Source organism: Alligator sinensis, unplaced genomic scaffold (assembly GCF_000455745.1).
Source record: "Alligator sinensis unplaced genomic scaffold, ASM45574v1 scaffold1008_1, whole genome shotgun sequence".
NCBI classification, from domain to species: Eukaryota; Metazoa; Chordata; order Crocodylia; family Alligatoridae; genus Alligator; species Alligator sinensis.
The window spans coordinates 2,498,033-2,510,286 of NW_005842013.1; the positions used below are offsets into that span (position 1 = coordinate 2,498,033).

The window sequence follows — 12,254 nt, forward strand, 5'->3', positions numbered from 1 at the left end:
CGGGGGTCGTTTGCCCCCAGTACTCTTTCCTGCCATGGCAGGGGGTCGGACTTGATGATCTGCTCAGGTCCCGTCCGACCCGACCAACTATGAAACTATGAAACGTATTTGCCATCTAGGACTAATACAAGCCACATGTTCTTCCCCCCAAGTTTTTGACACACTTGGCATGGGCAATGCTGAGGGAACAAGCTTTTCCTCGGGATTTCAATGCACAGCAGGTAGCTGAAGGAACCAGAATTGGGAGGATATCACCTGCATGACAAGATGGGTAGCAAGGTATGATCAGAAGTCTCTCCAGATGATGGGCTCTTGGTGAAGGACAGGTTATTATTCCCGTCACCACCTCCTTTCACAGAGCAGAGCTTCCCTTTCGGTACCCTGTCAGAGAGCATGGAAATCACGTGCCAACGGCAGCCCTGGGGAAACAGGTGCAACTCCTCGGACATCAATGTGTCAAAAGCCGCCCTCTTGCTGTCGCACCAGATGGCACCGGACGAGGCCTCCGAACCCACAAGCGATAGCTCAAGCTCCAGCAGCTCCAGGGCCTCTTGCAAAGAAGCCCTACCTGAAACCATGCATATCTTTGTGTTGGACACAGCAGTAGAGCCTGAGGGCTGCGGCTTTATACCAGGACTGAATTTATGTCACGGTGAACGAAGTCCTCTAGAGCATGGATTGGCAATTTACAGCCATGGCCAAACTATTCGGAGAAGCAATGGCAACAGCAACAAAAGCAACTGGGTCCTGGTCCTGGTCCACCTTGGACCTGAGCTACGTCAATCTGGACCACCAGCCAAAAAAGTTGCCAACCTCTACCCAAGAGCACAACGTCCAGGCCCCTGTGAGCTTTAATATCCAGAGTAATATTTGTTTCCCAGCCTGCCATTTACACTGAATGCAAGACATTTAGCAGAGAGAATAGGCCTCTCCTCAATGCTCTTCTTCACACCAGCTTCATCCTCCCAGCTACGCGTTGCTATAATACGTAACGGTATTGACAAAGCATCGGGTCTTCTCTTACTGAACCTTATTCACAAGTTGAACCTTATGCAGAAATAGCTTTAAACAACAACAGAATAAAAACTGTTCACGGCTGCCCAGGAATTCTTTGAGTAAATGGTGAAGCAAGAATTAAGTCTGACTTATTAAAACAGCCCCTGCCTTTTGCATGTGTGCATACCTTTCAGAAAAAAAATGCAGTCATTTCATACCATGGTTTTCCAACTCGTTCAACTTCTGGGTTGAGTCCTAACAGACAAACCCCAAGGAGATGATTTTGCTCCCCAAAAGGTCGCTGGTTCCTTCTGACGCTTTTACATTTGCAACCTAACAGTTACATTTGGGGGGATTTGTTTCCATATTTGCCACAAGATGAAAGTCTTGGATTCTTTCCTTAAAATGACACTACAAAGCAGTTTATTGAAGAGGAAGTACGTCCGGCTAGAAGAAACTGCTTACTGGCACCCATTCCTCATCCTCCAGATTAAAGTCGAAATTACAGGAGAAGCTGAAATGGACCCTGCTCAAATTAAAATCAGATTTCAGGGGCAGACCAAATGGATTAGATGATTTATCTCATTTAGCTTTAAACATTTTGCAGGGAGAGTTTCAGCCAAGGCAGCTTGGAAACCCAGGAAAATTAGAAACAGAAGGTGGCAAAACCCCCATCCTTGCAGTAATTCAAACACTTTGCTGGCCTTATCTTGCAAACCGAAGCAAAGATTTCAAATCTAGGAAGCGTCACTGGGTTTAGAAAACAGTTTAAGAATAGACATCACCTATGAAAAATTATTTTGCCTATGGCTGTACCATCCACGAGAGAGATCTCTTTTCGAAGTACAAATACTACCAGTACTCTCTGTCCCATTGCACTCGTCCCAGCTCAGAGGAATGATGTGGGGAAGCACAAAACCCTGCTGGACCAGAGCAAGATGTCACAGTTGTTACTAGGAGATGGATAACTTTCTGCACTCCTCCAACAATGCCTTGAAGCATTAAAGACAAGGTCAGAAGCAGCTTGTAATACAGAGAAAAGCGACATGGAAAGAAATTAATGTTACAAGCACAGAAATGAGACCTTCCCAACGTGCCTTTATCTAAAAAAAGGCAGTGACCCGCTCTTCCGTTCATACAAAAACATTAGAAAAAAGCAGCCCCGCTCAGACGTACAGCTCTGCTTTGCTTTCTGTTCAGCCATCAGTCGTTCAACCCTTTCAGCCACAGGTTGCCACGAGCTCCTGGCGGAGGCTTGACAGCACAGATAAAGACATAACCAGAGGTGTGACTGGCCAGGGCCGTGAAAGCAGAGGCTCACTACTGCAGGGGAAGATGTCACCTCCTTTTCTTGCTGCTGATGTGTGTGTCCCAGCCATTTAAAGCACTGATTTTCAGTAGCAGAAAGAAGGAAGGTAAGGTTAGCCCTCTGTAACACCTCCCACCCTGCAGCACCCCGTTTCTCTGGCTGCTGACCCTCCGCCGTGCGGCATGGCACTGCATGGAAGTGCACTGCATGCACTGGACCCACTGCATGGAAGTGAGGTGGGATAGGAGAAGGGGAAAAATGAAGAACAGGGACACACCTGCCCACTCATTGCTACACTACTGGTCATAAACGCCAAGCAGAACGGCTCCACTTCGAAAGACTTCACACTCACCACCCAAAGAGCTGGACTATGATCCTTGCTCAAACCTGAGCCAGCTTTATATCTGACACCTGGGAAAGAGGGAAGGGAGGGGCCATGCATGGAGTATCACAGCAATATGGTAATGAAATGTATAGTTTCTATAAGGTAGAAACACCTCTTTCTTTGCATAGTCCCTTCCAGCCCTGCTTTCCTATAATCTTATGTCTATACGAATGGATTTAAATGATAGCATCGACTCGCGTATGACAGGCCAGAAGCAAGAAGGGTCGAAAAAATACCGCTGCACCACCTTCCTAGGCGGAGGTAGGACAACTGCACAGGAATCTAAACTTCAGAAATAAGGGATCCCTATTTGCAAATGTTGATCCTGTTTGCAAATAGTTTCATATAGTCGTTTAAATCATACTGGATTTCTCTTACCGTTAAGTTGCTGTCTGCACTGTGAATGTTTCAGTCCGCTGCAGCTTTAATGTACCAGAACGACTTAAGTGGGACAGACCCACCGTGCTGGAACTGCTGAGAAAAGAAAAAGAAAAAAAGATAAGCAATCTTGGTCTCTTGTTCAGCGATGAATTGTTGTAATGCACTGTTCAGGAACTTCGATGCAGCAAATCTGGCCTGGAAATTGAGATATTTCCATACGTCGTTTATCACTTCCGACCATTCAACTCCCAGGGACGAAGTTATGCTGTGAACATGCTCCCACAGGTGAGTGCCTTAACACAAGTCAGGTCGCCCTTAAGCCAAGCCCACACTTGCATCACAACCAAGCGAAACTGTTAGAGGCAGTGTGTAGTTCCTCTAAGCTCACCAGCAACGTGCCAAGGCTTTATCACCTATTTCCATCTCTGCAGGCTCCCATCAGTCAGTGTCACTGAAGAAAAACAATCTGACAAGCTGTTTTTAGCAATCAGGCGGTGAATTAGAACGACGCTAATACCAGGAGCCGCGGTTCAGAAGAAAATTTGCACGGCAGGTTCTGCGGTGGAAGAGTCTAAATTTAACCTGGTGTTTATTCCTGTGGGTAGCTGTTTGGCGAACCTACTCAGCAAGTTGGTGCAACCGTGCATTAGGGCGCCTCCAAAAAGCAAGCATCCCAGTATCTATTTGTTTAAAACACATTTTCCACCACTGATCCCCACTCAGCCACCACAGACGTCAGAGAAGCCAGTGAAGTGACACTGAAAATTGCAAAGGGGGGAAAAAAAATGAAATTTTGCAATGAATTTTGCAAAAATGAAAGATCAGAACACGCCCACATTAACGCAAAACGAAAAGTAGGGCAGTGTTACAGTCCTGTAGTTAGTCATAGTCAGTAAGCATCCAGACAAGCATACCAAAAAGACATATCCGTCTCCTTATGCCCATACCCCAGGCCAGGTTAAGGCAAGGTTAAGTTTAAGCGTGCGAACAGGCCATTGACTTAACTGCAGGGAGATCACCAATCGTGCACCGAATACACCAGACTGGTGCTTCTTGCAAAAGGCACTCACTCTACCAACGTAGAGAAAACTTGGTCTTTTCTACATATGCGACCTGTGGCCTATCAGTTTTACCATCACAAAACCAATGCAGGTAAAGTCACCGCAGCTTAGGAGGAGCCTCAGCTCTCAAGTACTTAGAGGAGCCGTTCTCAGCCTTCGCAGATTCAAGGCCCCCGCTCAGAAAATGCCAGCTCTGAGGTTTCACCTGTTTCTCGAGTGCCAGAACAATCCTTCTGTTGCGAAGAACTGATTGCACCAGGTCAGAATGATACAACACCAAAAATTTCTACTGGACATCTCTGGGTTTATCTTGTGCATCATGCATAGGTGTTTGCACACCTACCGGTGCTACTACAGAGTGCCACCCCCATTGAGAACGACGGACTTCAAGAACGAACAATATTTTTCCTAAATGAATGTTTATTTCTCAAAACCCATGTCACATCCTACCCCGCCAAGCAACATTTGGACTGGCTCGCAGTACACAGGGATAGTCCCCATGCAAATACCCTGCCACACTTGATAGCAGGAACAACAGACTTTCTGCAGAAACTGAACCAAAATTTGTACACTTTTTTTTTTTTTTTTTTTTCCCCTAAACCTTCACACAGAAGGCTAGGATTCCTATTCAGCTCTTTAAGTCTGCCCTAAAAAAAGGTCCCTGCATTCAACATCTGACCGCAGAAAAACAAAGCGGATCCATTTTTAGTCGTGTGGCTCGTGAGCAATACTGAATATCAGGAAGTGGTGCTTCGTCCTGAATCACACGCAGGAAGTGACTAGAAACCAAAAACAAAAAACCCCAAAACCCCATAACAAATTCTGCCGTTAGATTTCTAGAAAAAGTGCCGGGCTCCTGCAGCAGGCCTGGCCGGCCTCCAGAAAGTCACCAACTTTGCTAGGCTCCACAAGGCTCCGCTCCATGCAGACGGGCTACACTTTCCACTCCACAGCCCTAAAACTGAAAACCTGAATTAATTAATTAGACACACTCACCTCCGATCTAGCCTCGCCTTAATGCATCATCTATGGCAATAAAAGGATTTCCTTGCATCTCTCGGAAACGACATAAAAGGGAACTGTTTTCTTCAATACAAGCGTTTTGAATAGGAAGCACTCTCCTCCACGGTGTTGCTCACCGGGGAAGTGAAATGGCTTTTTCGTTTTTCTCAGCAAGGACCAGGCCCTATAGCACAAACAGCAGACGCCGAAAGAGCAAATACATCAAATCCTCGGCTAGCACCCAGATATTTTTCACTTAGCTAAGTCTAGGTCAATGATTTTCAAGCAGGGTGTTGTGGCACCCCGGAGTGCCTTGAGAACCTTTCAGGGGTGCCACGAGGTGCCACGCAATGTTAGCCTTGCTAGGGGTGCGACCACAATTCGCAACAACCCAGAGCTTTCAAACAGGAGTCTGTAGCATTAAAACATTGTTCCTTGTTGTGGTCCAAGTTCTTGGCAACAGAAGAATTGCTCTAGTACTCCTACGTAGTCAAAAAGGGAGTGAAAATGAAGAGCTGGTATTTTCCAAGTCAGAAAAAGGCTGAGAACCACTGGTGTAGGTATTTGCAATGCACCCACAATGCTAAGCAACCTTAAGGGAGGCTGATTGTTACTATCCAGCGCTCTTTCCTGCCTACAGCAAGGGGTTGGACTCGATGATCTACAAGGTCCCTTCCAACCCTAGAAATCTATCAAATCTAGCACATGCCCTCCAGTCCTGAGAACCATGTTGCAGAAGAAAGTCAGGTTTTGCAGCCCCTGCCTCCCCTCCAATCCTACACTGCCCCTTCCACGTGTGGGACCAGTCTAAGGATGCCGTCCCCTCCACTTCCCTTCTGCCTCCATGAGCAGAGCCAGGATCTCGTCCCTCTTCTACCTGCAGAAGAGAAGCCACCTTTATCAGCCTATAAGTATATAAGGGATGTGCATCAGGATCTGGGAGAACATCTGTTCACCAAGGCACCCTAAGGGAAGACAAGGTCACAGACTGCTGAAAGAGCACTTAAGACCGGACATAAGGAAAAACTTCTTTACCGGCCGAGTCTCTAGAGTTTGGAATAGACTTCCCCCAGAAGTGGTGCAAGTACCTATTCTGGATACCTTCAAGAAACACTTAGATGCTCACCTTGCTGGGGGCATCTGACTTCCTGCCCTTTGGGGAGGGGACCGGCCCCGATGATCTCGCAAGGTCCCTTCCAGCCCTAACGTCTATGAAATCTATTTACTCCAGAGACCAGCCTCCTGCAGGTGGTCAAGTGCTCCGACGGGGATGGAAGAAACTCAGAGGCTGTATCTGGTAGGACACCCTCACCCCTTGAAGGCCTGAGAGGGGGTGAAGGGAAGGGAGAGAAGGTTATTATCCCCATATTGTTAACACATGTCCTTTTCCTCTTCCCACATCCCCCCAGGATATTTACACCCCTTTATTCGTAGACATCTCATGTGGACACCCCTAAATCCAACTAAAATGACTGGTCCCTTGATTCTGGGGGATCTAGGACTAATCTAAGAGACGTAATCAGAGTCTGGCTTTGCTATTAGGTCAAGTCAAAGCAACAGGCGGGTTTTTTTGGTTTTTTGTTTTTTAAAATCAAGCATGTGACGACAAAGAAATAAGTGGGAATGGTTGTATGAGCTTGGCTACAGTCCACACTACCAAGCCACAGCCAGGAGATGAAGGGACCGATCAAAATTGTGGCTGCTGCTGCCAAAGGATATTGTCAACCATCCCACGTGGCTAGATTCATGGACTTCACGGGCCAAAAGGGATCACCTATCGACTCTTCTATGACTCCCTTTATAACATAAGCCAGAAAAAGTCACATAAAAATGCCTACCCTGAGAGGGAGTTGCATCTCCTAGAACAAAAATGAACTTTTTCATGCCCAGGAACTTGTGGTTGAAATGAAAATAGTTTGTATCGTTTCCCTTCCAATGATCCATCACTTATGATTACTGTCGACAAGTCGGAGGAGCTGAAAACTGGAAGAGACAACAAGCTGCAACTGCTGTTAATGGCTGTTGCTATCCCTTCATCTCTTTTGCTGGAGTCCCCTTGGATTTAGGTGCTAATCTATGAAGCTCACGTTGCCTCTCCTTCCTGTCTGCACCACAGAAGGAGAACCTGTCATGGAGAAATACACTGGCAAGTTGCAGTAGCTATGTTTTTAGTTATATGCCATCACTTACGGGTGGCATGCGTGGGGTAGCTATTTTTTAAGGGGGAAAAAAAAAAAAAAAAAAAGAAAAATGAATGCAATCAACAGTGTTTCAACCACCGGTACAATATATAAAAAATGCAAATGTACCGAGGGGGAAAATACCACCTGAAGGTCTAGTCAGGTCTAGTTCAGTGATCAGAAAACCACTTCGCCCACAGGTATCCGCTTTCTTCCATGCATTGAACACAGCAACATGTTTGCCCATGACCTCCCTAGAGATGCTATGAGTGTTGGCAAGTTGGAGCAAGATGCTAGACTAGGACACGTACGGTGACAGACGGTCGAGGGTGTAGACAGAAACCCTCCCGAAGTGGCTAGTCGGAAACAAGCCAGGGTGGGCCAAGGGAACAGCCCCGTCATCAGCCAACCAACCACATTTAACCAGCAGAAACATGCACGTGGCTTGGATACCAGGGTCATCCACCCAAATTCCAGTGTCCTACTGCAGCCACGAAGCCATTAAGGTTCCTCAAAAAAAAACTAACCATCGCACCAACCGTAAAGGATTTTTAGGAAAAAATGCCGGGCCATTTGTAGGCGGGGTCAGTGCCAGTCTCCCAGGAACCTACACATTTATTTCTAAAAGACAGCTTCTTTGTGATGCCCGACAAGAATACAGGTCATACATTATGCACCCGTCTCTCACTGGTTTCTACTGGCCGGCACAAGCTACGCTCAGAAGGGCTTTGGCCACAAAGCCCTTGCCCTGGTTCTTTTATGAATGATGCATTATTTGGCCAAAGACGATATGCAGTGCACTTTGTCAAAGTCTACTGCAGGTCAAACTCACAGACACCCCTTTGTTCGCCCGCCAGCCCCCGTCTCCGTCCTTTCCCTCGGGGAAACCGATGCAGGTCACACAGCCTAATTAACACTGCTCGTTTTGAGGAATGAGTCAAGTAGCCAAGACACAGCACTGAAAGCCAAGCGTTTTGGCTCCCAGCTCTGCCACAGAGCCTTTATATGACCAGCCAAGCTTCCCGTGCCTCGGTTTCCCTAACCATAATGTTGGGAAAACACTTCCTTACCAGGCTCACAGGAGCGCTGGAGAAATGAAAAGACATTTGTGTTTGCAAAACTGCTGGGAGATGCACTAAGGCTTTCTTGAAGGGCAAAATATATTAAACGAGGAAACTTATCCAAACACCAGCTCCCTCCTGAAAAACAAAACGCGCCTGCCAATATCCCTCTCAGAGGTAGCACAGGATAGTTGGAGAGATGGTCCATAAGGGGCCCAAGAGCGCTCAACCCACGCTTAGACCACACAACATAGTTTGTAGCTCACGGTCTGGGTCACCGGTGTATGTGGCATCCAGCAGATCAGGCAGGAGACAGGCAGCACAGCAGCTGATAGGCCCGGGAGCAGAAAGCAGAGCAGAAGATCAGGCAGGGAGCGCAGGACAAAAAGCAGAGGAGATAGGGTAGGCCTACAACTTTAGACCATGCAGAGCAGAGCAGATGGCATGTACCCTGCCCCAGGGACTCTCAGGCTTGTTCAGCTGCAATTCTGGCCTCAGTTTCCTATCCCATGCTTTTGCCAGCCCGTCTGTTTAAACTGGGAGCTCTTTGGGACACCGAGTGATGTCTTACTATGCGACTGTGAAGGGTCTGGCACAAAAGGATGCCCAAAATACCAGTGGAACATAATAGTTAAATCAGGGACGAACATATGACATGCAGGCTGGATCTGATCTACAAATCCAGACTAGCAGCAGACCACCGAAAGTTAGGGAGCATGGCCTGCCATGGAAATCAGACCTCTTTGACCTCGCTGGCCACCGACATCCACATCAAGTCAGGCTGATTGACCCCTTCTTGGGCCACCGCACCATTCAGGGCTGCTGGATCCCAATGCAGTAATGATCACCCCCACGGCCCGGGCTAGGTCCAGCCCATAAAGACCTTTGCAGTCCAGATCCAGGCCTAGATCTCCAGGCAAGGCTGACACCCCTGCTCTAAGTCACAAATTACATGCAGAATAGAGTGAAATAAAACCTCATTTGGGTATTTTTCTTGCCAACGGCATTTCAGTTCTAACCACAAGAACAGTCGCTTTATTACTCCTCTGCTTCAAAAGCCAAAGGGCTGAGCAGAAATACGCCGCGCAGACGGATAAATGTTTTGGCCCTAAGGACCGCAGCAACCAGACCGTACACATACAGGTCGCGTTGGCGTGGCTGTGTAAAAGGGAGGCCCGAGTTCACATCCAGACACCGACAAAACCCAGTTTTGCATGAACAGTTCATGAAACATTAAGATCAAGGCACTTAACAGCAAAAGAGTTCACCACACTCAACACTGCACGTCAGAGCGTCCAGGGGGAACATTTGATAAAATCTTCTGAATTGGGCTATGAGATACTGCAAGTACGCCTGCTGGCAGAAGGCAGCACCGTGCCAAGATACACTATGCCAGGCCTCCCTATACTAGCTCCTGAAATCAGTTTGTTGGCTGGCTCACCGGCTGCGTCGACGTGACTCTACTGCTTCTGGTTTGGGAAGGAGCATGCATTGCAATGCAGCATATCTCAGCACAGGGCTGCCTTGCTCCGCATAGGCGCGCTGTGGGCGAGCCATGCAAGCAAGCTCCTTCTCACCCAGACGGGAAGCAGAAATCAAAAGGCAGTGCTGAGCCCATCAGGAAGAGGTACCCTCGCCCACTTGGATGCCGCAAAGCGATCCAACTGCACGAGAGACATAAAGGGATTGTTACCTTCTGAACTGGACACGCCGAGCAAAAGCAACGGCTGAAGATACAGTTCAGCTCGGAGTCCAATGCGCCACCTTAAATGACACTTATGTTGGTCCCCAGCGAGCCCGTCCCTTGCTTTTCTGTGCGTCAACCTCTCCATTTGTTCTGCGGAGGAACTGGCTGGCTGAGGAAGATGACCGAATCAACAGGGAAGACCAGCAAGCACATTTCTCCCTGGAAACATGCATCAATCCTTTTACCCGGGGAGGGGGTTAGCCACGTTAGCCGGGCAGGATGGCTTAGGGACTAACTGAGGTCCAGAGGCACTTTCATAGCAAAAAGCCTACGTCAGCAGAGGCCAGGAACCCAGACTTTGGCTGGGTTCACTTGCTGTTTCTTCTCTAGATGAACAAAACTATTGGTATTTCTTTAGATATCGGGGGGTTAAGGAAAAAACTAGAGAAATACCCAGCACCTGTCCTTCTTGCAGAAATGAAAGGGCAAAGACTTGGTCCCCGCTCAGTACTCAAGAGGTTTGATCTTACTGGCAACCTCTGAAAAAATCTTCACCCCACTCCATCCCACACCAGCTTTTTGGGAAGGGAAGAAACAAACGTTTACTTGGTGGCCCATTCCCAGCAAGCCAAATCAGATCAGATAGTCTCTATATACCAAAAAATAAAAAAAAATAAAAAAATCAAGATTTTCCTACACCAGAAATTGCATCCTAAGACACCCTAGAGACAGCCCTGTGCCCTGTTAGTATCATTCATTCGGGAAGCAAATTCACACTAGCCCTGCATTTCTGGAAATGTATTTGCCGCCAGGCACCAGCTGGAATAGTGCCCTTCTCATCTTATGGCGACACTGCACGTAAAGGGGAGAAAGTTTCCAGAAGTGGTTAACAGCAGATAAGCTAACACAGGAAACACACGGAGGTTCATGCCCCGGCTTTCCAAATCGCATTGTGTATTTCTTTTCACAGCTGTACTGTCTGCCGTTCCAGCACTTCTGTTGACAGCTGTCATAGGTGTCAAAGCGCATTAATCCACCAAACAAAATCATTCCAACAGTGATAAAGACTTGCTGAGTAGTGTGGACAGGGGTACTCTCCACCCTGACAGCTGAGCTGGCCAAACTGATATTTCCCCATGTCATCCACCGCACAGAGTTATGAAGTCAGGCTAGCTTGGGCTCAGTCTTTCAAGTGGAGACTTCTCAGGTCTCTTTCTACCAAACAATTATGTTAAAAATAGCTGGAGCATGTGGGGGACTCCAAGTGCTGAAATGCAATCAGTTAGGAACAAGGCAATTAAGTTTTGTAGGTGCAAAAAACATCCCGTACACAGGAGCATGGAAAGTCAATCAACGGCATCTCTCTGTTTGCAAGGGCCCTGAGTGTTGCAAGCAGGGAAGGCATGCAAGCCTCATCCGTTTGATCAAAATCTCTGCTAGGTGGAAATGCTAGCAGCAGTTTTATTGCTCACACCGTGATTTCTCAGACCTCAGATATCTATAGATGGAAAATAATGAATTTGGAAAAAAAAATAGCAAGTGGTGGGTTCTTATCTTCTGGTTTCCAAATGCATCAGGTTACCCTGGTTCCTATTTTCAAGACTCTCTCCAGGAAAGCAAGGATTAAAAGTGATATTTTTTTAAATAAAAGCAGAAAACGTCAGTCGAAAGCAATCCTGTCTCCAGGAAAAAGAGTTGGCAACACTAATCTATGTCTTTCCCAGTGGGAGACAGCCCTAAGACAGCAACATGAACACGCACAATACATAACATGGGCCTTCCCAGTACTATGGATAAACTGGGCTTCTCCTGTGAACCAGGTGCAGGTGTTTGCACGCCTAACACTACCACTATTGAGCACCAACCTTAAAAGGATCTCCCAGCATCCCAGGTGAGAATCTCTGCTATAAAAATTAAAGGGTTTTTTTGGCAACTATCTTTGATTGTACTAACTACAGCTGGTCCAGTAAGAAGATGCCACCCCAAAAAACCCTTGCCTCTCACATAATCAGTCCCATACCCATCGAAACTACAACATCATTCCAACACTACCAAAACTTAGAAAGTAAACTAAGGTTTTGCATCGCACTTGTTCCCTTCAAGAATCTCCCCTAATTCCTTATAATACACATTTGACACCCTCTCAGCCAGCCTTAAATAGGAAGTGTATATTAATGCCCCCCAGACTCTTT

General features: G+C 47.1%; 1 protein-coding gene across 8 annotated transcripts in view; it reads right to left on the reverse strand.

Moving 5' to 3' along the window:
* The window catches only part of GDPD5 (glycerophosphodiester phosphodiesterase domain containing 5), a 309,687-nt gene that overhangs the window by 240,880 nt on the left and 56,553 nt on the right, over positions 1 to 12,254 (reverse strand). For 5 of the 8 annotated variants that reach the window (XR_003093654.1, XM_025202057.1, XM_025202053.1 and 2 more), the window contains one exon: positions 3,069 to 3,164. The gene's annotated coding sequence lies outside the window, so the exon portion shown is untranslated. The remainder of the gene's footprint in view (positions 1 to 3,068; positions 3,165 to 12,254) is intronic. The other 3 variants (XM_025202055.1, XM_025202056.1, XM_025202054.1) reach the window with 1 other exon arrangement.